This window comes from Schistocerca gregaria, chromosome 2 (genome assembly GCF_023897955.1).
Source record: "Schistocerca gregaria isolate iqSchGreg1 chromosome 2, iqSchGreg1.2, whole genome shotgun sequence".
Lineage (NCBI taxonomy): Eukaryota > Metazoa > Arthropoda > Insecta > Orthoptera > Acrididae > Schistocerca > Schistocerca gregaria.
The window spans coordinates 771,428,959-771,449,230 of record NC_064921.1 but is presented as its reverse complement, the minus strand read 5'-3'; the positions used below and the strand labels follow the sequence as shown (position 1 = coordinate 771,449,230).

The window sequence follows — 20,272 nt, the reverse complement described above, 5'->3', positions numbered from 1 at the left end:
AGGTACCACCACCTTCGGCCGCTGCCGACAGGCGGGAAGCCGACACAGTGCGGCGCCGGGGCACTCGCTTGTGCGGTGGTGGTGTAATGGTCAGCATAGTTGCCTTCCAAGCAGTTGATCCGGGTTCGATTCCCGGCCACCGCAGCAGGCTTTTAATTTCGCGTTTGAGTACTTTTGCCACGCGCCTTGAAATTAATGTTTTTTTTTCCTCCCTGTTACTCGCTGCAGACCAGCCTGTAGTGTGTCTCGACTTGTCTCGACTTTGCGAGAGCTGACGCGAGAGCTGACGCTCTCAAATCGGCCTATATCAAAACAACAAGCACGAGAAACGACTGAGAGAGGTAAGGAGAGGCGAGGCGATGGACACACAGCACGCCCCTTCATTTCACGGTGGCATCTCCCTGACCGAATCGGGCTGTGGCTCCGAAAACAAAGGAGAAAGAAAAATAGGAAGTAAAACTGCCGACAGTACCCTGTGTTCCGATGCACTTACCCGCCCAAGTACTGACAAGGGCCAAAGTTGTTACGCATCGGCAATCGGACATTTCCTTTCGTTTTCTCTTTATCGGTTGAGAACCAGTGTTTTGTGCACACTATGGCCATTGGCGAGTGAATGCTGTAGCGCTTCCCGACAGGTCGGGTTTGGAACCTCTGTCAACTTCCACGCAGGGTGGTCATCACACTCGCCAGCTGAAATCGGCGCTGCCTTTTCGTAGTAGTAAAAGCGTAGTGGCCCATGGGGGGATCGAACCCACGACCTTCGCGTTATTAGCACGACGCTTTAACCAACTGAGCTAACGGGCCTCGACAGATGCAGTTGCTCAGGCCTACGCTGGAACCGTGTGGCATGAAGCCATACACCATTTCTATGGCCGTCGTGTGTCTGCTTCCCTCGTCTATATTCTGCTGACTGTCACGAAACAGTAGCTATATTGCGAGCAGGACGGGAAACGGCAGCTCGGAAAGCTCAAACTTGTCACGAGTAGTGTGGAAAAAATTCCGTTCCGGTACCGGGAATCGAACCCGGGCCTCCTGGGTGAAAACCAGGTATCCTAGCCACTAGACCACACCGGATCTGTGCGTCTCTTCGACGGTTCGGACGGTCCCTTGTCGCATTTCGTGTCGAGTCCCGCGTCGGCGCCCATCTCTCTTTGCGAGCATCTTTGCGCATGCTGACTGGCAAGGCGCGCACCTCAAACGTCTCAGAGCAATGCTTTTGGCTTCATGCTCTGCTGGGAGAAGAGAAAAAGGGAAGCTGTAAGTAGCAATAACAGGAAGTAAACATTTTCCCGCTGAAGCGTTGTGGATAACAAACAAGAAATAAGTTGGGGCCCCAGCAACAGCACCACCATCAGTCACAGAAAATTAAATGCCCCGGGTGAGGATCGAACTCACGACCTTAAGATTATGAGACTTACACGCTGCCTACTGCGCTACCGAGGCACCGGTGAACCCTTTGTCCTGGAAACTGGGTAAGTATCATACCCAATGTTAGACGTGAAGACACTGTACTTCCTGGATAACGTGTTCTGTTTGCTACACGTCCATTGCCGGCCCAGTTAATTGCGGTGTTGCTGCAGCTTTTGCAACGATAGGCAGCACTCCTTGTCGTTAAAGTTCAGTGCCTCGGAGGCACCTGGACACAGCAACTTGTGAGGCCAGGCCGACGCTAGTCTGTAGAACATGATGCGAGCGTCCCAGTGGGGACCCGCTAGTGCTGCGTTCTCGGTTCTTCTCAAAGGAATCCAGCTACACATTCTTGTGGATCGTGCATGTAAAGCGCGCAAGCCACACGGCAGCATTACCGCGGGAAAAGCAAAATGATGCATCGGCCGGGAATCGAACCCGGGCCGCCCGCGTGGCAGGCGAGCATTCTACCACTGAACCACCGATGCTCCGGCCGGTAGCAACTTCACGCTGCTTCCCGAGCAGTTGTCTTGAGGGAAAGTGGGACTGTCGTCAAGCGCCATAGCATTCTGTCGAGAAGATGCTGCAGACGCTGAACCCTGCACTGTACTGCTTAAAATCGCCGCCAGAACGCGGTCCTCTGCGTACTCTTGCGTCACCGGAGCCGACTCTTGCCAAAGGATGCGAAATGTGCGCGGATATGCTGTCCGAATGCGTCTGGATGTGCTCCCCTAGCCTACCTCGAAATGCGCCTGCCAGGTACCACCACCTTCGGCCGCTGCCGACAGGCGGGAAGCCGACACAGTGCGGCGCCGGGGCACTCGCTTGTGCGGTGGTGGTGTAATGGTCAGCATAGTTGCCTTCCAAGCAGTTGATCCGGGTTCGATTCCCGGCCACCGCAGCAGGCTTTTAATTTCGCGTTTGAGTACTTTTGCCACGCGCCTTGAAATTAATGTTTTTTTTTCCTCCCTGTTACTCGCTGCAGACCAGCCTGTAGTGTGTCTCGACTTGTCTCGACTTTGCGAGAGTTGACGCGAGAGCTGACGCTCTCAAATCGGCCTATATCAAAACAACAAGCACGAGAAACGACTGAGAGAGGTAAGGAGAGGCGAGGCGATGGACACACAGCACGCCCCTTCATTTCACGGTGGCGTCTCCCTGACCGAATCGGGCTGTGGCTCCGAAAACAAAGGAGAAAGAAAAATAGGAAGTAAAACTGCCGACAGTACCCTGTGTTCCGATGCACTTACCCGCCCAAGTACTGACAAGGGCCAAAGTTGTTACGCATCGGCAATCGGACATTTCCTTTCGTTTTCTCTTTATCGGTTGAGAACCAGTGTTTTGTGCACACTATGGCCATTGGCGAGTGAATGCTGTAGCGCTTCCCGACAGGTCGGGTTTGGAACCTCTGTCAACTTCCACGCAGGGTGGTCATCACACTCGCCAGCTGAAATCGGCGCTGCCTTTTCGTAGTAGTAAAAGCGTAGTGGCCCATGGGGGGATCGAACCCACGACCTTCGCGTTATTAGCACGACGCTTTAACCAACTGAGCTAACGGGCCTCGACAGATGCAGTTGCTCAGGCCTACGCTGGAACCGTGTGGCATGAAGCCATACACCATTTCTATGGCCGTCGTGTGTCTGCTTCCCTCGTCTATATTCTGCTGACTGTCACGAAACAGTAGCTATATTGCGAGCAGGACGGGAAACGGCAGCTCGGAAAGCTCAAACTTGTCACGAGTAGTGTGGAAAAAATTCCGTTCCGGTACCGGGAATCGAACCCGGGCCTCCTGGGTGAAAACCAGGTATCCTAGCCACTAGACCACACCGGATCTGTGCGTCTCTTCGACGGTTCGGACGGTCCCTTGTCGCATTTCGTGTCGAGTCCCGCGTCGGCGCCCATCTCTCTTTGCGAGCATCTTTGCGCATGCTGACTGGCAAGGCGCGCACCTCAAACGTCTCAGAGCAATGCTTTTGGCTTAATGCTCTGCTGGGAGAAGAGAAAAAGGGAAGCTGTAAGTAGCAATAACAGGAAGTAAACATTTTCCCGCTGAAGCGTTGTGGATAACAAACAAGAAATAAGTTGGGGCCCCAGCAACAGCACCACCATCAGTCACAGAAAATTAAATGCCCCGGGTGAGGATCGAACTCACGACCTTAAGATTATGAGACTTACACGCTGCCTACTGCGCTACCGAGGCACCGGTGAACCCTTTGTCCTGGAAACTGGGTAAGTATCATACCCAATGTTAGACGTGAAGACACTGTACTTCCTGGATAACGTGTTCTGTTTGCTACACGTCCATTGCCGGCCCAGTTAATTGCGGTGTTGCTGCAGCTTTTGCAACGATAGGCAGCACTCCTTGTCGTTAAAGTTCAGTGCCTCGGAGGCACCTGGACACAGCAACTTGTGAGGCCAGGCCGACGCTAGTCTGTAGAACATGATGCGAGCGTCCCAGTGGGGACCCGCTAGTGCTGCGTTCTCGGTTCTTCTCAAAGGAATCCAGCTACACATTCTTGTGGATCGTGCATGTAAAGCGCGCAAGCCACACGGCAGCATTACCGCGGGAAAAGCAAAATGATGCATCGGCCGGGAATCGAACCCGGGCCGCCCGCGTGGCAGGCGAGCATTCTACCACTGAACCACCGATGCTCCAGCCGGTAGCAACTTCAAGCTGCTTCCCGAGCAGTTGTCTTGAGGGAAAGTGGGACTGTCGTCAAGCGCCATAGCATTCTGTCGAGAAGATGCTGCAGACGCTGAACCCTGCACTGTACTGCTTAAAATCGCCGCCAGAACGCGGTCCTCTGCGTACTCTTGCGTCACCGGAGCCGACTCTTGCCAAAGGATGCGAAATGTGCGCGGATATGCTGTCCGAATGCGTCTGGATGTGCTCCCCTAGCCTACCTCGAAATGCGCCTGCCAGGTACCACCACCTTCGGCCGCTGCCGACAGGCGGGAAGCCGACACAGTGCGGCGCCGGGGCACTCGCTTGTGCGGTGGTGGTGTAATGGTCAGCATAGTTGCCTTCCAAGCAGTTGATCCGGGTTCGATTCCCGGCCACCGCAGCAGGCTTTTAATTTCGCGTTTGAGTACTTTTGCCACGCGCCTTGAAATTAATGTTTTTTTTTCCTCCCTGTTACTCGCTGCAGACCAGCCTGTAGTGTGTCTCGACTTGTCTCGACTTTGCGAGAGCTGACGCGAGAGCTGACGCTCTCAAATCGGCCTATATCAAAACAACAAGCACGAGAAACGACTGAGAGAGGTAAGGAGAGGCGAGGCGATGGACACACAGCACGCCCCTTCATTTCACGGTGGCGTCTCCCTGACCGAATCGGGCTGTGGCTCCGAAAACAAAGGAGAAAGAAAAATAGGAAGTAAAACTGCCGACAGTACCCTGTGTTCCGATGCACTTACCCGCCCAAGTACTGACAAGGGCCAAAGTTGTTACGCATCGGCAATCGGACATTTCCTTTCGTTTTCTCTTTATCGGTTGAGAACCAGTGTTTTGTGCACACTATGGCCATTGGCGAGTGAATGCTGTAGCGCTTCCCGACAGGTCGGGTTTGGAACCTCTGTCAACTTCCACGCAGGGTGGTCATCACACTCGCCAGCTGAAATCGGCGCTGCCTTTTCGTAGTAGTAAAAGCGTAGTGGCCCGTGGGGGGATCGAACCCACGACCTTCGCGTTATTAGCACGACGCTCTAACCAACTGAGCTAACGGGCCTCGACAGATGCAGTTGCTCAGGCCTACGCTGGAACCGTGTGGCATGAAGCCATACACCATTTCTATGGCCGTCGTGTGTCTGCTTCCCTCGTCTATATTCTGCTGACTGTCACGAAACAGTAGCTATATTGCGAGCAGGACGGGAAACGGCAGCTCGGACAGCTCAAACTTGTCACGAGTAGTGTGGAAAAAATTCCGTTCCGGTACCGGGAATCGAACCCGGGCCTCCTGGGTGAAAGCCAGGTATCCTGGCCACTAGACCACACCGGATCTGTGCGTCTCTTCGACGGTTCGGACGGTCCCTTGTCGCATTTCGTGCCGAGTCCCGCGTCGGCGCCCATCTCTCTTTGCGAGCATCTTTGCGCATGCTGACTGGCAAGGCGCGCATCTCAAACGTCTCAAAGCAATGCTTTTGGCTTCATGCTCTGCTGGGAGAAGAGAAAAAGGGAAGCTGTAAGTAGCAATAACAGGAAGTAAACATTTTCCCGCTGAAGCGTTGTGGATAACAAACAAGAAATAAGTTGGAGCCCCAGCAACAGCACCACCATCAGTCACAGAAAATTAAATGCCCCAGGTGAGGATCGAACTCACGACCTTAAGATTATGAGACTTACGCGCTGCCTACTGCGCTACCGAGGCACCGGTGAACCCTTTGTCCTGGAAACTGGGTAAGTATCATACCCAATGTTAGACGTGAAGACACTGTACTTCCTGGATAACGTGTTCTGTTTGCTACACGTCCATTGCCGGCCCAGTTAATTGCGGTGTTGCTGCAGCTTTTGCAACGATAGGCAGCACTCCTTGTCGTTAAAGTTCAGTGCCTCGGAGGCACCTGGACACAGCAACTTGTGAGGCCAGGCCGACGCTAGTCTGTAGAACATGATGCGAGCGTCCCAGTGGGGACCCGCTAGTGCTGCGTTCTCGGTTCTTCTCAAAGGAATCCAGCTACACATTCTTGTGGATCGTGCATGTAAAGCGCGCAAGCCCCACGGCAGCATTACCGCGGGAAAAGCAAAATGATGCATCGGCCGGGAATCGAACCCGGGCCGCCCGCGTGGCAGGCGAGCATTCTACCACTGAACCACCGATGCTCCGGCCGGTAGCAACTTCGCGCTGCTTCCCGAGCAGTTGTCTTGAGGGAAAGTGGGACTGTCGTCAAGCGCCATAGCATTCTGTCGAGAAGATGCTGCAGACGCTGAACCCTGCACTGTACTGCTTAAAATCGCCGCCAGAACGCGGTCCTCTGCGTACTCTTGCGTCACCGGAGCCGACTCTTGCCAAAGGATGCGAAATGTGCGCGGATATGCTGTCCGAATGCGTCTGGATGTGCTCCCCTAGCCTACCTCGAAATGCGCCTGCCAGGTACCACCACCACCACCACCGGCCGCTGCCGACAGGCGGGAAGCCGACACAGTGCGGCGCCGGGGCACTCGCTTGTGCGGTGGTGGTGTAATGGTCAGCATAGTTGCCTTCCAAGCAGTTGATCCGGGTTCGATTCCCGGCCACCGCAGCAGGCTTTTAATTTCGCGTTTGAGTACTTTTGCCACGCGCCTTGAAATTAATGTTTTTTTTTCCTCCCTGTTACTCGCTGCAGACCAGCCTGTAGTGTGTCTCGGCTTAGCGAGAGCTGACGCGAGAGCTGACGCTCTCAAATCGGCCTATATCAAAACAACAAGCACGAGAAACGACTGAGAGAGGTAAGGAGAGGCGAGGCGATGGACACACAGCACGCCCCTTCATTTCACGGTGGCGTCTCCCTGACCGAATCGGGCTGTGGCTCCGAAAACAAAGGAGAAAGAAAAATAGGAAGTAAAACTGCCGACAGTACCCTGTGTTCCGATGCACTTACCCGCCCAAGTACTGACAAGGGCCAAAGTTGTTACGCATCGGCAATCGGACATTTCCTTTCGTTTTCTCTTTATCGGTTGAGAACCAGTGTTTTGTGCACACTATGGCCATTGGCGAGTGAATGCTGTAGCGCTTCCCGACAGGTCGGGTTTGGAACCTCTGTCAACTTCCACGCAGGGTGGTCATCACACTCGCCAGCTGAAATCGGCGCTGCCTTTTCGTAGTAGTAAAAGCGTAGTGGCCCGTGGGGGGATCGAACCCACGACCTTCGCGTTATTAGCACGACGCTCTAACCAACTGAGCTAACGGGCCTCGACAGATGCAGTTGCTCAGGCCTACGCTGGAACCGTGTGGCATGAAGCCATACACCATTTCTATGGCCGTCGTGTGTCTGCTTCCCTCGTCTATATTCTGCTGACTGTCACGAAACAGTAGCTATATTGCGAGCAGGACGGGAAACGGCAACTCGGACAGCTCAAACTTGTCACGAGTAGTGTGGAAAAAATTCCGTTCCGGTACCGGGAATCGAACCCGGGCCTCCTGGGTGAAAGCCAGGTATCCTAGCCACTAGACCACACCGGATCTGTGCGTCTCTTCGACGGTTCGGACGGTCCCTTGTCGCATTTCGTGCCGAGTCCCGCGTCGGCGCCCATCTCTCTTTGCGAGCATCTTTGCGCATGCTGACTGGCAAGGCGCGCACCTCAAACGTCTCAGAGCAATGCTTTTGGCTTCATGCTCTGCTGGGAGAAGAGAAAAAGGGAAGCTGTAAGTAGCAATAACAGGAAGTAAACATTTTCCCGCTGAAGCGTTGTGGATAACAAACAAGAAATAAGTTGGGGCCCCAGCAACAGCACCACCATCAGTCACAGAAAGTTAAATGCCCCGGGTGAGGATCGAACTCACGACCTTAAGATTATGAGACTTACGCGCTGCCTACTGCGCTACCGAGGCACCGGTGAACCCTTTGTCCTGGAAACTGGGTAAGTATCATACCCAATGTTAGACGTGAAGACACTGTACTTCCTGGATAACGTGTTCTGTTTGCTACACGTCCATTGCCGGCCCAGTTAACTGCGGTGTTGCTGCAGCTTTTGCAACGATAGGCAGCACTCCTTGTCGTTAAAGTTCAGTGCCTCGGAGGCACCTGGACACAGCAACTTGTGAGGCCAGGCCGACGCTAGTCTGTAGAACATGATGCGAGCGTCCCAGTGGGGACCCGCTAGTGCTGCGTTCTCGGTTCTTCTCAAAGGAATCCAGCTACACATTCTTGTGGATCGTGCATGTAAAGCGCGCAAGCCACACGGCAGCATTACCGCGGGAAAAGCAAAATGATGCATCGGCCGGGAATCGAACCCGGGCCGCCCGCGTGGCAGGCGAGCATTCTACCACTGAACCACCGATGCTCCGGCCGGTAGCAACTTCACGCTGCTTCCCGAGCAGTTGTCTTGAGGGAAAGTGGGAATGTCGTCAAGCGCCATAGCATTCTGTCGAGAAGATGCTGCAGACGCTGAACCCTGCACTGTACTGCTTAAAATCGCCGCCAGAACGCGGTCCTCTGCGTACTCTTGCGTCACCGGAGCCGACTCTTGCCAAAGGATGCGAAATGTGCGCGGATATGCTGTCCGAATGCGTCTGGATGTGCTCCCCTAGCCTACCTCGAAATGCGCCTGCCAGGTACCACCACCTTCGGCCGCTGCCGACAGGCGGGAAGCCGACACAGTGCGGCGCCGGGGCACTCGCTTGTGCGGTGGTGGTGTAATGGTCAGTATAGTTGCCTTCCAAGCAGTTGATCCGGGTTCGATTCCCGGCCACCGCAGCAGGCTTTTAATTTCGCGTTTGAGTACTTTTGCCACGCGCCTTGAAATTAATGTTTTTTTTTCCTCCCTGTTACTCGCTGCAGACCAGCCTGTAGTGTGTCTCGACTTGTCTCGACTTTGCGAGAGCTGACGCGAGAGCTGACGCTCTCAAATCGGCCTATATCAAAACAACAAGCACGAGAAACGACTGAGAGAGGTAAGGAGAGGCGAGGCGATGGACACACAGCACGCCCCTTCATTTCACGGTGGCGTCTCCCTGACCGAATCGGGCTGTGGCTCCGAAAACAAAGGAGAAAGAAAAATAGGAAGTAAAACTGCCGACAGTACCCTGTGTTCCGATGCACTTACCCGCCCAAGTACTGACAAGGGCCAAAGTTGTTACGCATCGGCAATCGGACATTTCCTTTCGTTTTCTCTTTATCGGTTGAGAACCAGTGTTTTGTGCACACTATGGCCATTGGCGAGTGAATGCTGTAGCGCTTCCCGACAGGTCGGGTTTGGAACCTCAGTCAACTTCCACGCAGGGTGGTCATCACACTCGCCAGCTGAAATCGGCGCTGCCTTTTCGTAGTAGTAAAAGCGTAGTGGCCCGTGGGGGGATCGAACCCACGACCTTCGCGTTATTAGCACGACGCTCTAACCAACTGAGCTAACGGGCCTCGACAGATGCAGTTGCTCAGGCCTACGCTGGAACCGTGTGGCATGAAGCCATACACCATTTCTATGGCCGTCGTGTGTCTGCTTCCCTCGTCTATATTCTGCTGACTGTCACGAAACAGTAGCTATATTGCGAGCAGGACGGGAAACGGCAGCTCGGACAGCTCAAACTTGTCACGAGTAGTGTGGAAAAAATTCCGTTCCGGTACCGGGAATCGAACCCGGGCCTCCTGGGTGAAAGCCAGGTATCCTAGCCACTAGACCACACCGGATCTGTGCGTCTCTTCGACGGTTCGGACGGTCCCTTGTCGCATTTCGTGCCGAGTCCCGCGTCGGCGCCCATCTCTCTTTGCGAGCATCTTTGCGCATGCTGACTGGCAAGGCGCGCACCTCAAACGTCTCAGAGCAATGCTTTTGGCTTCATGCTCTGCTGGGAGAAGAGAAAAAGGGAAGCTGTAAGTAGCAATAACAGGAAGTAAACATTTTCCCGCTGAAGCGTTGTCAATAACAAACAAGAAATAAGTTGGGGCCCCAGCAACAGCACCACCATCAGTCACAGAAAGTTAAATGCCCCGGGTGAGGATCGAACTCACGACCTTAAGATTATGAGACTTACGCGCTGCCTACTGCGCTACCGAGGCACCGGTGAACCCTTTGTCCTGGAAACTGGGTAAGTATCATACCCAATGTTAGACGTGAAGACACTGTACTTCCTGGATAACGTGTTCTGTTTGCTACACGTCCATTGCCGGCCCAGTTAACTGCGGTGTTGCTGCAGCTTTTGCAACGATAGGCAGCACTCCTTGTCGTTAAAGTTCAGTGCCTCGGAGGCACCTGGACACAGCAACTTGTGAGGCCAGGCCGACGCTAGTCTGTAGAACATGATGCGAGCGTCCCAGTGGGGACCCGCTAGTGCTGCGTTCTCGGTTCTTCTCAAAGGAATCCAGCTACACATTCTTGTGGATCGTGCATGTAAAGCGCGCAAGCCACACGGCAGCATTACCGCGGGAAAAGCAAAATGATGCATCGGCCGGGAATCGAACCCGGGCCGCCCGCGTGGCAGGCGAGCATTCTACCACTGAACCACCGATGCTCCGGCCGGTAGCAACTTCACGCTGCTTCCCGAGCAGTTGTCTTGAGGGAAAGTGGGACTGTCGTCAAGCGCCATAGCATTCTGTCGAGAAGATGCTGCAGACGCTGAACCCTGCACTGTACTGCTTAAAATCGCCGCCAGAACGCGGTCCTCTGCGTACTCTTGCGTCACCGGAGCCGACTCTTGCCAAAGGATGCGAAATGTGCGCGGATATGCTGTCCGAATGCGTCTGGATGTGCTCCCCTAGCCTACCTCGAAATGCGCCTGCCAGGTACCACCACCTTCGGCCGCTGCCGACAGGCGGGAAGCCGACACAGTGCGGCGCCGGGGCACTCGCTTGTGCGGTGGTGGTGTAATGGTCAGCATAGTTGCCTTCCAAGCAGTTGATCCGGGTTCGATTCCCGGCCACCGCAGCAGGCTTTTAATTTCGCGTTTGAGTACTTTTGCCACGCGCCTTGAAATTAATGTTTTTTTTCCCTCCCTGTTACTCGCTGCAGACCAGCCTGTAGTGTGTCTCGACTTGTCTCGACTTTGCGAGAGCTGACGCGAGAGCTGACGCTCTCAAATCGGCCTATATCAAAACAACAAGCACGAGAAACGACTGAGAGAGGTAAGGAGAGGCGAGGCGATGGACACACAGCACGCCCCTTCATTTCACGGTGGCGTCTCCCTGACCGAATCGGGCTGTGGCTCCGAAAACAAAGGAGAAAGAAAAATAGGAAGTAAAACTGCCGACAGTACCCTGTGTTCCGATGCACTTACCCGCCCAAGTACTGACAAGGGCCAAAGTTGTTACGCATCGGCAATCGGACATTTCCTTTCGTTTTCTCTTTATCGGTTGAGAACCAGTGTTTTGTGCACACTATGGCCATTGGCGAGTGAATGCTGTAGCGCTTCCCGACAGGTCGGGTTTGGAACCTCTGTCAACTTCCACGCAGGGTGGTCATCACACTCGCCAGCTGAAATCGGCGCTGCCTTTTCGTAGTAGTAAAAGCGTAGTGGCCCGTGGGGGGATCGAACCCACGACCTTCGCGTTATTAGCACGACGCTCTAACCAACTGAGCTAACGGGCCTCGACAGATGCAGTTGCTCAGGCCTACGCTGGAACCGTGTGGCATGAAGCCATACACCATTTCTATGGCCGTCGTGTGTCTGCTTCCCTCGTCTATATTCTGCTGACTGTCACGAAACAGTAGCTATATTGCGAGCAGGACGGGAAACGGCAGCTCGGACAGCTCAAACTTGTCACGAGTAGTGTGGAAAAAATTCCGTTCCGGTACCGGGAATCGAACCCGGGCCTCCTGGGTGAAAGCCAGGTATCCTAGCCACTAGACCACACCGGATCTGTGCGTCTCTTCGACGGTTCGGACGGTCCCTTGTCGCATTTCGTGCCGAGTCCCGCGTCGGCGCCCATCTCTCTTTGCGAGCATCTTTGCGCATGCTGACTGGCAAGGCGCGCACCTCAAACGTCTCAGAGCAATGCTTTTGGCTTCATGCTCTGCTGGGAGAAGAGAAAAAGGGAAGCTGTAAGTAGCAATAACAGGAAGTAAACATTTTCCCGCTGAAGCGTTGTCAATAACAAACAAGAAATAAGTTGGGGCCCCAGCAACAGCACCACCATCAGTCACAGAAAATTAAATGCCCCGGGTGAGGATCGAACTCACGACCTTAAGATTATGAGACTTACGCGATGCCTACTGCGCTACCGAGGCACCGGTGAACCCTTTGTCCTGGAAACTGGGTAAGTATCATACCCAATGTTAGACGTGAAGACACTGTACTTCCTGGATAACGTGTTCTGTTTGCTACACGTCCATTGCCGGCCCAGTTAATTGCGGTGTTGCTGCAGCTTTTGCAACGATAGGCAGCACTCCTTGTCGTTAAAGTTCAGTGCCTCGGAGGCACCTGGACACAGCAACTTGTGAGGCCAGGCCGACGCTAGTCTGTAGAACATGATGCGAGCGTCCCAGTGGGGACCCGCTAGTGCTGCGTTCTCGGTTCTTCTCAAAGGAATCCAGCTACACATTCTTGTGGATCGTGCATGTAAAGCGCGCAAGCCACACGGCAGCATTACCGCGGGAAAAGCAAAATGATGCATCGGCCGGGAATCGAACCCGGGCCGCCCGCGTGGCAGGCGAGCATTCTACCACTGAACCACCGATGCTCCGGCCGGTAGCAACTTCACGCTGCTTCCCGAGCAGTTGTCTTGAGGGAAAGTGGGACTGTCGTCAAGCGCCATAGCATTCTGTCGAGAAGATGCTGCAGACGCTGAACCCTGCACTGTACTGCTTAAAATCGCCGCCAGAACGCGGTCCTCTGCGTACTCTTGCGTCACCGGAGCCGACTCTTGCCAAAGGATGCGAAATGTGCGCGGATATGCTGTCCGAATGCGTCTGGATGTGCTCCCCTAGCCTACCTCGAAATGCGCCTGCCAGGTACCACCACCTTCGGCCGCTGCCGACAGGCGGGAAGCCGACACAGTGCGGCGCCGGGGCACTCGCTTGTGCGGTGGTGGTGTAATGGTCAGCATAGTTGCCTTCCAAGCAGTTGATCCGGGTTCGATTCCCGGCCACCGCAGCAGGCTTTTAATTTCGCGTTTGAGTACTTTTGCCACGCGCCTTGAAATTAATGTTTTTTTTTCCTCCCTGTTACTCGCTGCAGACCAGCCTGTAGTGTGTCTCGACTTGTCTCGACTTTGCGAGAGCTGACGCTCTCAAATCGGCCTATATCAAAACAACAAGCACGAGAAACGACTGAGAGAGGTAAGGAGAGGCGAGGCGATGGACACACAGCACGCCCCTTCATTTCACGGTGGCGTCTCCCTGACCGAATCGGGCTGTGGCTCCGAAAACAAAGGAGAAAGAAAAATAGGAAGTAAAACTGCCGACAGTACCCTGTGTTCCGATGCACTTACCCGCCCAAGTACTGACAAGGGCCAAAGTTGTTACGCATCGGCAATCGGACATTTCCTTTCGTTTTCTCTTTATCGGTTGAGAACCAGTGTTTTGTGCACACTATGGCCATTGGCGAGTGAATGCTGTAGCGCTTCCCGACAGGTCGGGTTTGGAACCTCTGTCAACTTCCACGCAGGGTGGTCATCACACTCGCCAGCTGAAATCGGCGCTGCCTTTTCGTAGTAGTAAAAGCGTAGTGGCCCGTGGGGGGATCGAACCCACGACCTTCGCGTTATTAGCACGACGCTCTAACCAACTGAGCTAACGGGCCTCGACAGATGCAGTTGCTCAGGCCTACGCTGGAACCGTGTGGCATGAAGCCATACACCATTTCTATGGCCGTCGTGTGTCTGCTTCCCTCGTCTATATTCTGCTGACTGTCACGAAACAGTAGCTATATTGCGAGCAGGACGGGAAACGGCAGCTCGGACAGCTCAAACTTGTCACGAGTAGTGTGGAAAAAATTCCGTTCCGGTACCGGGAATCGAACCCGGGCCTCCTGGGTGAAAGCCAGGTATCCTAGCCACTAGACCACACCGGATCTGTGCGTCTCTTCGACGGTTCGGACGGTCCCTTGTCGCATTTCGTGCCGAGTCCCGCGTCGGCGCCCATCTCTCTTTGCGAGCATCTTTGCGCATGCTGACTGGCAAGGCGCGCACCTCAAACGTCTCAGAGCAATGCTTTTGGCTTCATGCTCTGCTGGGAGAAGAGAAAAAGGGAAGCTGTAAGTAGCAATAACAGGAAGTAAACATTTTCCCGCTGAAGCGTTGTGGATAACAAACAAGAAATAAGTTGGGGCCCCAGCAACAGCACCACCATCAGTCACAGAAAATTAAATGCCCCGGGTGAGGATCGAACTCACGACCTTAAGATTATGAGACTTACGCGCTGCCTACTGCGCTACCGAGGCACCGGTGAACCCTTTGTCCTGGAAACTGGGTAAGTATCATACCCAATGTTAGACGTGAAGACACTGTACTTCCTGGATAACGTGTTCTGTTTGCTACACGTCCATTGCCGGCCCAGTTAATTGCGGTGTTGCTGCAGCTTTTGCAACGATAGGCAGCACTCCTTGTCGTTAAAGTTCAGTGCCTCGGAGGCACCTGGACACAGCAACTTGTGAGGCCAGGCCGACGCTAGTCTGTAGAACATGATGCGAGCGTCCCAGTGGGGACCCGCTAGTGCTGCGTTCTCGGTTCTTCTCAAAGGAATCCAGCTACACATTCTTGTGGATCGTGCATGTAAAGCGCGCAAGCCACACGGCAGCATTACCGCGGGAAAAGCAAAATGATGCATCGGCCGGGAATCGAACCCGGGCCGCCCGCGTGGCAGGCGAGCATTCTACCACTGAACCACCGATGCTCCGGCCGGTAGCAACTTCACGCTGCTTCCCGAGCAGTTGTCTTGAGGGAAAGTGGGACTGTCGTCAAGCGCCATAGCATTCTGTCGAGAAGATGCTGCAGACGCTGAACCCTGCACTGTACTGCTTAAAATCGCCGCCAGAACGCGGTCCTCTGCGTACTCTTGCGTCACCGGAGCCGACTCTTGCCAGAGGATGCGAAATGTGCGCGGATATGCTGTCCGAATGCGTCTGGATGTGCTCCCCTAGCCTACCTCGAAATGCGCCTGCCAGGTACCACCACCTTCGGCCGCTGCCGACAGGCGGGAAGCCGACACAGTGCGGCGCCGGGCACTCGCTTGTGCGGTGGTGGTGTAATGGTCAGCATAGTTGCCTTCCAAGCAGTTGATCCGGGTTCGATTCCCGGCCACCGCATCAGGCTTTTAATTTCGCGTTTGAGTACTTTTGCCACGCGCCTTGAAATTAATGTTTTTTTTTTCCTCCCTGTTACTCGCTGCAGACCAGCCTGTAGTGTGTCTCGACTTTGCGAGAGCTGACGCGAGAGCTGACGCTCTCAAATCGGCCTATATCAAAACAACAAGCACGAGAAACGACTGAGAGAGGTAAGGAGAGGCGAGGCGATGGACACACAGCACGCCCCTTCATTTCACGGTGGCGTCTCCCTGACCGAATCGGGCTGTGGCTCCGAAAACAAAGGAGAAAGAAAAATAGGAAGTAAAACTGCCGACAGTACCCTGTGTTCCGATGCACTTACCCGCCCAAGTACTGACAAGGGCCAAAGTTGTTACGCATCGGCAATCGGACATTTCCTTTCGTTTTCTCTTTATCGGTTGAGAACCAGTGTTTTGTGCACACTATGGCCATTGGCGAGTGAATGCTGTAGCGCTTCCCGACAGGTCGGGTTTGGAACCTCTGTCAACTTCCACGCAGGGTGGTCATCACACTCGCCAGCTGAAATCGGCGCTGCCTTTTCGTAGTAGTAAAAGCGTAGTGGCCCGTGGGGGGATCGAACCCACGACCTTCGCGTTATTAGCACGACGCTCTAACCAACTTTTTTTTTTTTTTTTGATTTGAACCAGCGACCTATGGATAACTGTGAATCCTCCACTACAGTCCACCGCTCTACCAACTTTTTTTTTTTTTTTTTTTTTTTTTTTTTATTTTTTTTTCTCTACCACTTTTTTTTTTTTTTTTTTGGTTTATATTCCTGGGTGAGAGCCAGGTATCCTAGCCACTTTTTTTTTTTTTTTTTTTTTAATGAAGTAGTGGCAGGCAGGCGGCGGCAAAGAGGGCAGGGGTCAAGAATCCTGAGGCCTGGCCTCGATGTCGCCCCCATACCAGTCACCCATTTGTATATGTGAAATTTTTTTAATTTTTTTATTTTTTATTTATAATTTTGTTTGAACCACTTTTTTTTTTCCTCTTTTTTTTTTTTTTTTTTTTTTATGAGGATCTTCCAGAAGGGATCCATTCTTCCACCAGAACTCAATCCATTTCTTCTAGGTGAGTGAGGCGTTAACGGCAAAAAAAAAAAAATGATGACACTATCAACTATGTTAAGCAGTGTCGAACTAAAGTACCTTTTCTGGTTAGGATTAATAAATAAATAAATAAGAAATAAGTGATTAAAAAGGAATCTTCTCCTTTGTTGGTGCAAAATATAAGAAAACGAAAAGTGTTTGTTTTTTTCTCTAGTGTTGTCTTCACATCTTTCGTCTGTTATTGTCCTCTGCTGCTCCTCAATGATGTAGCGAATAGTCGGTTTCGCCTTACTTCGAAAGAAGGTTAAACATGCATTCATGTCTCGTGGTATAGTTTCGGGCGTTCTTTAAATATTACGTTCCCCGTCATGGCAAGACTGACGGGTCGAGTGTCGAATCGCATATCACACAATGGTCTTGCTTAAAAAGTTGGCAAAGGTCGCCTTGTAGTTACGTTCGCGTGCGATCATGCTGTGCTGCAGGGTCAGGTATAGAACGAAATCGTCTTTGTTCTTATCGCCAGTACTAAAAATATAGTGCACTGTGTGACCTATTATCCAGTTGACAGCATTCCGCTTTGTCCTGGGAAATGGGATTGCTTCAGGGTTGAGAAAGTCAGCTGGCGTTATCGCAGATGGTGAGGTCCTCTTGATGCTCGACAGTTTCTGTCGGGCGTAACCCCATATATCTTTCGTGGTACCACAGACGAAACGGTGTTCTTCGCTGTCTATGAGATTACACGTGACACACATTGGCGAGTCCTGCAAATGAATTGCATGAAGCCTGGACTGCGTCGGGATTTTTCTATTGACGGCAGCGTACCACGTCGCCTTTACTTGCGAAGGTAAGTAGGGGCTGTGGATGTTTTGCCACGTCGCGTCCCAGTTGTAGTTTGGAAATTTTTGTTCGATAACATTCCGTGATTTAGTTGCCACAAAGGAGTTGTAGATTGCCTTAACTGTCGTCAAATTCTTTTCAGAGACTGTTGTATGGACATAACTATACTCTAAGAGAAAACTCTTGAAGTGGTAGAGCGCAGTCGGTATATGGTGCACATCAATTGGCGGTTGAAGATCAGTCGGTGCGATTTCATTCAGGACAAGAGCGGTCAGACTGGTCGGTGACTGTTTCCATAGCTTGTAAGTTTTGCAGAAATAAAGAGCTTTCGCTTTTTTGTGTACATCGGTGAGACTGAGTCCGCCATCTCGCGTTGGGAGCGTCAAGGTGTCATATCGAACTTTAAAGATCTGGCCACGACATACAAAGTGTCCAAGCGCGGACAGCATGCATTTGGCTATATCGGTGGGGATGGGCAAAACTTGAGCCACATAATTGATTTTGGCAGTGATATAAATATTGGCCAATTCAACCTTTTGAAGCTCGTCCAATTTCCTGACGCTATGTAACTTCGCACAAGCACGAATTTTGTTGAGCAATTGCTTATAATTGGCGGCAATGGTGTGGCGGATGGTGTTCCGAAAATCGACACCGAGACACGTCATCCTAGTGATCTCTTTAAGCTGGCCATGACCGATCGCGCCTATGCCTTGCCCAACGTTCATGATCCCTGATTTCGTCCAATGCAGTTTCGCACCAGATGCCTTTTCATATTGTGAGATGATCAGGAGACCCCTCTCGACCTCATTGACATTCATAGCTAGGAAGGTAACATCATCAGCGTAAGCTCGGCACACTATCTTCTGCCCGTGTATGTGGAGTCCTTGTAAACGTTCCGTCAAGGTGACTAGCAGCGGTTCGATCGCAATGGCAAACAGCGCCATCGACATAGGGCAGCCCTGCCTAACAGAACTGTTTATCGGGACGGCGCGACTTGGCTGACCGTTAACGACAAGTTTGGATGTACTATTCCGTAACAATTTCTGTATGATGCTGATGAACTGCGGAGGAAAACCCAGAGTCTGCATTATCTGGAAAAGGTAAGGATGGTTCACTCTGTCGAAAGCCTGTGCGAAATCTAAAGTTACGATAGCACATCGGATTTTGCAAGCGTCCGCAACAGAAATCACATCTCGATAGTCTGATAATGTCTGATATATAGCTCTGTCCTTTCCAACACTCGTTTGATGTGATCCAATGACGGTATGCATCACAGTTTTCATTCTCGTTGCGAGAATGCGAGCAAAAATTTTGTAGTCGCTGTTGAGCAACGTAATGGGTCGCAAAGTTGCGACGGTGTTATTGCTCGTCCGTTTCGGGAGTAAGACTACAAGTCCTTCACTGAATGGCGGAGGAATGGGCATGTCCGGTTGGAGAAGTTCGTTGCAGAGCACCGTCAGCTTTGTCTTCAGTTGTGGCCAGAAGACTTGATAAAGTTCCACCGGGAGACCGTCACATCCGGGAGATTTGTTTTTTGGACTGTGGAACACCACATCTTCCAGTTCATCTTCCGTTACATCGGTGACGAGTTCGGCTACATCCGCAGGGCGAAGCCTGTGCGTTAAGCTGCTCCGGAACTCTGCAAGGGCTTCGTCGTCGGTAGGTTTATTGGACATCAAGTCAGTGTAATAAGTTTGAACGGCGTCTCTGATATCGTGTTGCCGAGTTAGAATCGTGCCGTCTTCGGATTGTAGTTCAGTTAAGATCTTTGTCCGTGCTCGTTTAGTTTCACGTATCAGGTGATAAATGGATGGCTGTTCGCCTTTTGCCATAGTCGAAACCCGACCTCTAATTTTGTAACCTTCCATCTGTTTTCGTTTCAAAAGTAATATTTTTGCTTGCAGTCTTTTAATGCGGGGGTAGTTGTCAATCACAGTGGCATCAAGAGTATATAAGTCTCGAAGACATTGATAATAAAACTCCATCGTTCTCTTAAACCACCAGTTCTTATTCCGGGAATATTGTATCATGGATTTACGAATTTTCGGTTTAGCGCATTCGAGCCACCATTGCAATGCCGAGCCGTACGTACTGAATTTAGCTTCACTTTCATTCCACGCTCGAGTGAAGGCTTCTCTGCATTCAGGATCGTCTAAATGTGCAACATTTAGTTTCCATAGTCCTTTGCCTCGGTAGGTTTCCTGTTTCCCCAAATTCAGCGTGCAAATATAAGCCGCATGGTCGGAGAAACTGGTTGGCCAGACCTCAGTTTGTAAAATTCGCTGTCTGAGAGTGTCCGATACGTAAATGCGGTCCAATCTACTCGCTGAATGATTCGTGACGTGAGTAAAACCAGGTGTTGTACCAAACTTGTGCTCCCACGTATCGACTAAACGTAAATCCTTGACGATCTGTTCTAATTCAATCGATTTATTGAAATGCGGCGTCTGATCTTTGGCGTTAAGTACACAGTTAAAATCTCCCGCCAATATTAGGTGGTCATATTGTGTTGCAAAAAGCGGAAGTATTTCTTCCTTGAAAAAGTCCGCTCGGCGTCGCCTATTAGTTGAGCCGGATGGTGCATACAGATTTAGGAGTCTAACATTATTGATAGTCACGCCAATTCCCCTACAACTTATGAGTCGTTCTACATTCTGGACGATAATTCCTTCTTTCGTGAGAATAGCGGTGCCTAAATCGGAACCGTGTCCCGGATTGGCCGTCACATTATAACCGGGAATGTGGTTCAAAGCAATGTCGGCGACCTCCTGAAGCAAGAGGATATCAATGTCGGCGGCGTATAAGAGGTCTACGATGTTGTCGAGTTTGAGGGAACTGCGGATTTTATTTATATTTAATGTACCAATTTTATACGCCTGCTGATCAGTCATTCACGCTCTTACGAGAGTAAGAAGGAATCGGCGCCGTTTTAAAAGAAGTCAGAGTCCTCTTCTTTGTTTGCCTGCCGTGGATCCAGTAACTTATCATCATGTGCCGGTTCTACTGCCGTAGAAGGCTGTTCGGGAAATCGGGAAGTGACTGGAATATCAGTTGCATCAGCGTCCATGTGTTCGACCTCTGGTTCCGCCGCCC

The 20,272-nt window shown here is 52.0% G+C and overlaps 36 non-coding genes across 36 annotated transcripts; 8 read left to right on the top strand and 28 right to left on the bottom strand.

Moving 5' to 3' along the window:
• Positions 1-72: 72 nt before the first annotated feature.
• Positions 73-144, top strand: Trnag-ucc (transfer RNA glycine (anticodon UCC)). The gene has a single exon. It is a non-coding gene; the product is annotated as a tRNA-Gly (tRNA).
• Positions 145-730: 586 nt separating this feature from the next.
• Trnai-aau (transfer RNA isoleucine (anticodon AAU)) lies at positions 731-804 on the bottom strand. The gene has a single exon. It is a non-coding gene; the product is annotated as a tRNA-Ile (tRNA).
• A 198-nt stretch (positions 805-1,002) lies between these two features.
• Trnae-uuc (transfer RNA glutamic acid (anticodon UUC)) lies at positions 1,003-1,074 on the bottom strand. The gene has a single exon. It is a non-coding gene; the product is annotated as a tRNA-Glu (tRNA).
• A 296-nt stretch (positions 1,075-1,370) lies between these two features.
• Trnam-cau (transfer RNA methionine (anticodon CAU)) lies at positions 1,371-1,443 on the bottom strand. The gene has a single exon. It is a non-coding gene; the product is annotated as a tRNA-Met (tRNA).
• Positions 1,444-1,824: 381 nt separating this feature from the next.
• Positions 1,825-1,895, bottom strand: Trnag-gcc (transfer RNA glycine (anticodon GCC)). Its single transcript has one exon. It is a non-coding gene; the product is annotated as a tRNA-Gly (tRNA).
• Positions 1,896-2,236: 341 nt separating this feature from the next.
• Trnag-ucc (transfer RNA glycine (anticodon UCC)) lies at positions 2,237-2,308 on the top strand. Its single transcript has one exon. It is a non-coding gene; the product is annotated as a tRNA-Gly (tRNA).
• A 586-nt stretch (positions 2,309-2,894) lies between these two features.
• Positions 2,895-2,968, bottom strand: Trnai-aau (transfer RNA isoleucine (anticodon AAU)). Its single transcript has one exon. It is a non-coding gene; the product is annotated as a tRNA-Ile (tRNA).
• Positions 2,969-3,166: 198 nt separating this feature from the next.
• Trnae-uuc (transfer RNA glutamic acid (anticodon UUC)) lies at positions 3,167-3,238 on the bottom strand. Its single transcript has one exon. It is a non-coding gene; the product is annotated as a tRNA-Glu (tRNA).
• A 296-nt stretch (positions 3,239-3,534) lies between these two features.
• On the bottom strand, positions 3,535-3,607 carry Trnam-cau (transfer RNA methionine (anticodon CAU)). Its single transcript has one exon. It is a non-coding gene; the product is annotated as a tRNA-Met (tRNA).
• A 381-nt stretch (positions 3,608-3,988) lies between these two features.
• Trnag-gcc (transfer RNA glycine (anticodon GCC)) lies at positions 3,989-4,059 on the bottom strand. The gene has a single exon. It is a non-coding gene; the product is annotated as a tRNA-Gly (tRNA).
• Positions 4,060-4,400: 341 nt separating this feature from the next.
• Trnag-ucc (transfer RNA glycine (anticodon UCC)) lies at positions 4,401-4,472 on the top strand. The gene has a single exon. It is a non-coding gene; the product is annotated as a tRNA-Gly (tRNA).
• A 586-nt stretch (positions 4,473-5,058) lies between these two features.
• Positions 5,059-5,132, bottom strand: Trnai-aau (transfer RNA isoleucine (anticodon AAU)). The gene has a single exon. It is a non-coding gene; the product is annotated as a tRNA-Ile (tRNA).
• Positions 5,133-5,330: 198 nt separating this feature from the next.
• Trnae-uuc (transfer RNA glutamic acid (anticodon UUC)) lies at positions 5,331-5,402 on the bottom strand. The gene has a single exon. It is a non-coding gene; the product is annotated as a tRNA-Glu (tRNA).
• A 296-nt stretch (positions 5,403-5,698) lies between these two features.
• Trnam-cau (transfer RNA methionine (anticodon CAU)) lies at positions 5,699-5,771 on the bottom strand. The gene has a single exon. It is a non-coding gene; the product is annotated as a tRNA-Met (tRNA).
• A 381-nt stretch (positions 5,772-6,152) lies between these two features.
• Positions 6,153-6,223, bottom strand: Trnag-gcc (transfer RNA glycine (anticodon GCC)). Its single transcript has one exon. It is a non-coding gene; the product is annotated as a tRNA-Gly (tRNA).
• Positions 6,224-6,570: 347 nt separating this feature from the next.
• Trnag-ucc (transfer RNA glycine (anticodon UCC)) lies at positions 6,571-6,642 on the top strand. The gene has a single exon. It is a non-coding gene; the product is annotated as a tRNA-Gly (tRNA).
• Positions 6,643-7,218: 576 nt separating this feature from the next.
• Trnai-aau (transfer RNA isoleucine (anticodon AAU)) lies at positions 7,219-7,292 on the bottom strand. The gene has a single exon. It is a non-coding gene; the product is annotated as a tRNA-Ile (tRNA).
• A 198-nt stretch (positions 7,293-7,490) lies between these two features.
• Positions 7,491-7,562, bottom strand: Trnae-uuc (transfer RNA glutamic acid (anticodon UUC)). The gene has a single exon. It is a non-coding gene; the product is annotated as a tRNA-Glu (tRNA).
• Positions 7,563-7,858: 296 nt separating this feature from the next.
• Trnam-cau (transfer RNA methionine (anticodon CAU)) lies at positions 7,859-7,931 on the bottom strand. Its single transcript has one exon. It is a non-coding gene; the product is annotated as a tRNA-Met (tRNA).
• A 381-nt stretch (positions 7,932-8,312) lies between these two features.
• On the bottom strand, positions 8,313-8,383 carry Trnag-gcc (transfer RNA glycine (anticodon GCC)). The gene has a single exon. It is a non-coding gene; the product is annotated as a tRNA-Gly (tRNA).
• Positions 8,384-8,724: 341 nt separating this feature from the next.
• On the top strand, positions 8,725-8,796 carry Trnag-ucc (transfer RNA glycine (anticodon UCC)). The gene has a single exon. It is a non-coding gene; the product is annotated as a tRNA-Gly (tRNA).
• A 586-nt stretch (positions 8,797-9,382) lies between these two features.
• Positions 9,383-9,456, bottom strand: Trnai-aau (transfer RNA isoleucine (anticodon AAU)). The gene has a single exon. It is a non-coding gene; the product is annotated as a tRNA-Ile (tRNA).
• A 198-nt stretch (positions 9,457-9,654) lies between these two features.
• Trnae-uuc (transfer RNA glutamic acid (anticodon UUC)) lies at positions 9,655-9,726 on the bottom strand. Its single transcript has one exon. It is a non-coding gene; the product is annotated as a tRNA-Glu (tRNA).
• Positions 9,727-10,022: 296 nt separating this feature from the next.
• Positions 10,023-10,095, bottom strand: Trnam-cau (transfer RNA methionine (anticodon CAU)). The gene has a single exon. It is a non-coding gene; the product is annotated as a tRNA-Met (tRNA).
• Positions 10,096-10,476: 381 nt separating this feature from the next.
• Trnag-gcc (transfer RNA glycine (anticodon GCC)) lies at positions 10,477-10,547 on the bottom strand. The gene has a single exon. It is a non-coding gene; the product is annotated as a tRNA-Gly (tRNA).
• A 341-nt stretch (positions 10,548-10,888) lies between these two features.
• Positions 10,889-10,960, top strand: Trnag-ucc (transfer RNA glycine (anticodon UCC)). Its single transcript has one exon. It is a non-coding gene; the product is annotated as a tRNA-Gly (tRNA).
• Positions 10,961-11,546: 586 nt separating this feature from the next.
• Trnai-aau (transfer RNA isoleucine (anticodon AAU)) lies at positions 11,547-11,620 on the bottom strand. Its single transcript has one exon. It is a non-coding gene; the product is annotated as a tRNA-Ile (tRNA).
• Positions 11,621-11,818: 198 nt separating this feature from the next.
• On the bottom strand, positions 11,819-11,890 carry Trnae-uuc (transfer RNA glutamic acid (anticodon UUC)). Its single transcript has one exon. It is a non-coding gene; the product is annotated as a tRNA-Glu (tRNA).
• A 296-nt stretch (positions 11,891-12,186) lies between these two features.
• On the bottom strand, positions 12,187-12,259 carry Trnam-cau (transfer RNA methionine (anticodon CAU)). The gene has a single exon. It is a non-coding gene; the product is annotated as a tRNA-Met (tRNA).
• A 381-nt stretch (positions 12,260-12,640) lies between these two features.
• On the bottom strand, positions 12,641-12,711 carry Trnag-gcc (transfer RNA glycine (anticodon GCC)). The gene has a single exon. It is a non-coding gene; the product is annotated as a tRNA-Gly (tRNA).
• A 341-nt stretch (positions 12,712-13,052) lies between these two features.
• Positions 13,053-13,124, top strand: Trnag-ucc (transfer RNA glycine (anticodon UCC)). The gene has a single exon. It is a non-coding gene; the product is annotated as a tRNA-Gly (tRNA).
• A 574-nt stretch (positions 13,125-13,698) lies between these two features.
• Trnai-aau (transfer RNA isoleucine (anticodon AAU)) lies at positions 13,699-13,772 on the bottom strand. Its single transcript has one exon. It is a non-coding gene; the product is annotated as a tRNA-Ile (tRNA).
• A 198-nt stretch (positions 13,773-13,970) lies between these two features.
• Trnae-uuc (transfer RNA glutamic acid (anticodon UUC)) lies at positions 13,971-14,042 on the bottom strand. The gene has a single exon. It is a non-coding gene; the product is annotated as a tRNA-Glu (tRNA).
• Positions 14,043-14,338: 296 nt separating this feature from the next.
• Positions 14,339-14,411, bottom strand: Trnam-cau (transfer RNA methionine (anticodon CAU)). Its single transcript has one exon. It is a non-coding gene; the product is annotated as a tRNA-Met (tRNA).
• Positions 14,412-14,792: 381 nt separating this feature from the next.
• Positions 14,793-14,863, bottom strand: Trnag-gcc (transfer RNA glycine (anticodon GCC)). Its single transcript has one exon. It is a non-coding gene; the product is annotated as a tRNA-Gly (tRNA).
• A 340-nt stretch (positions 14,864-15,203) lies between these two features.
• Trnag-ucc (transfer RNA glycine (anticodon UCC)) lies at positions 15,204-15,275 on the top strand. The gene has a single exon. It is a non-coding gene; the product is annotated as a tRNA-Gly (tRNA).
• The last annotated feature ends 4,997 nt before the right edge of the window (positions 15,276-20,272 follow it).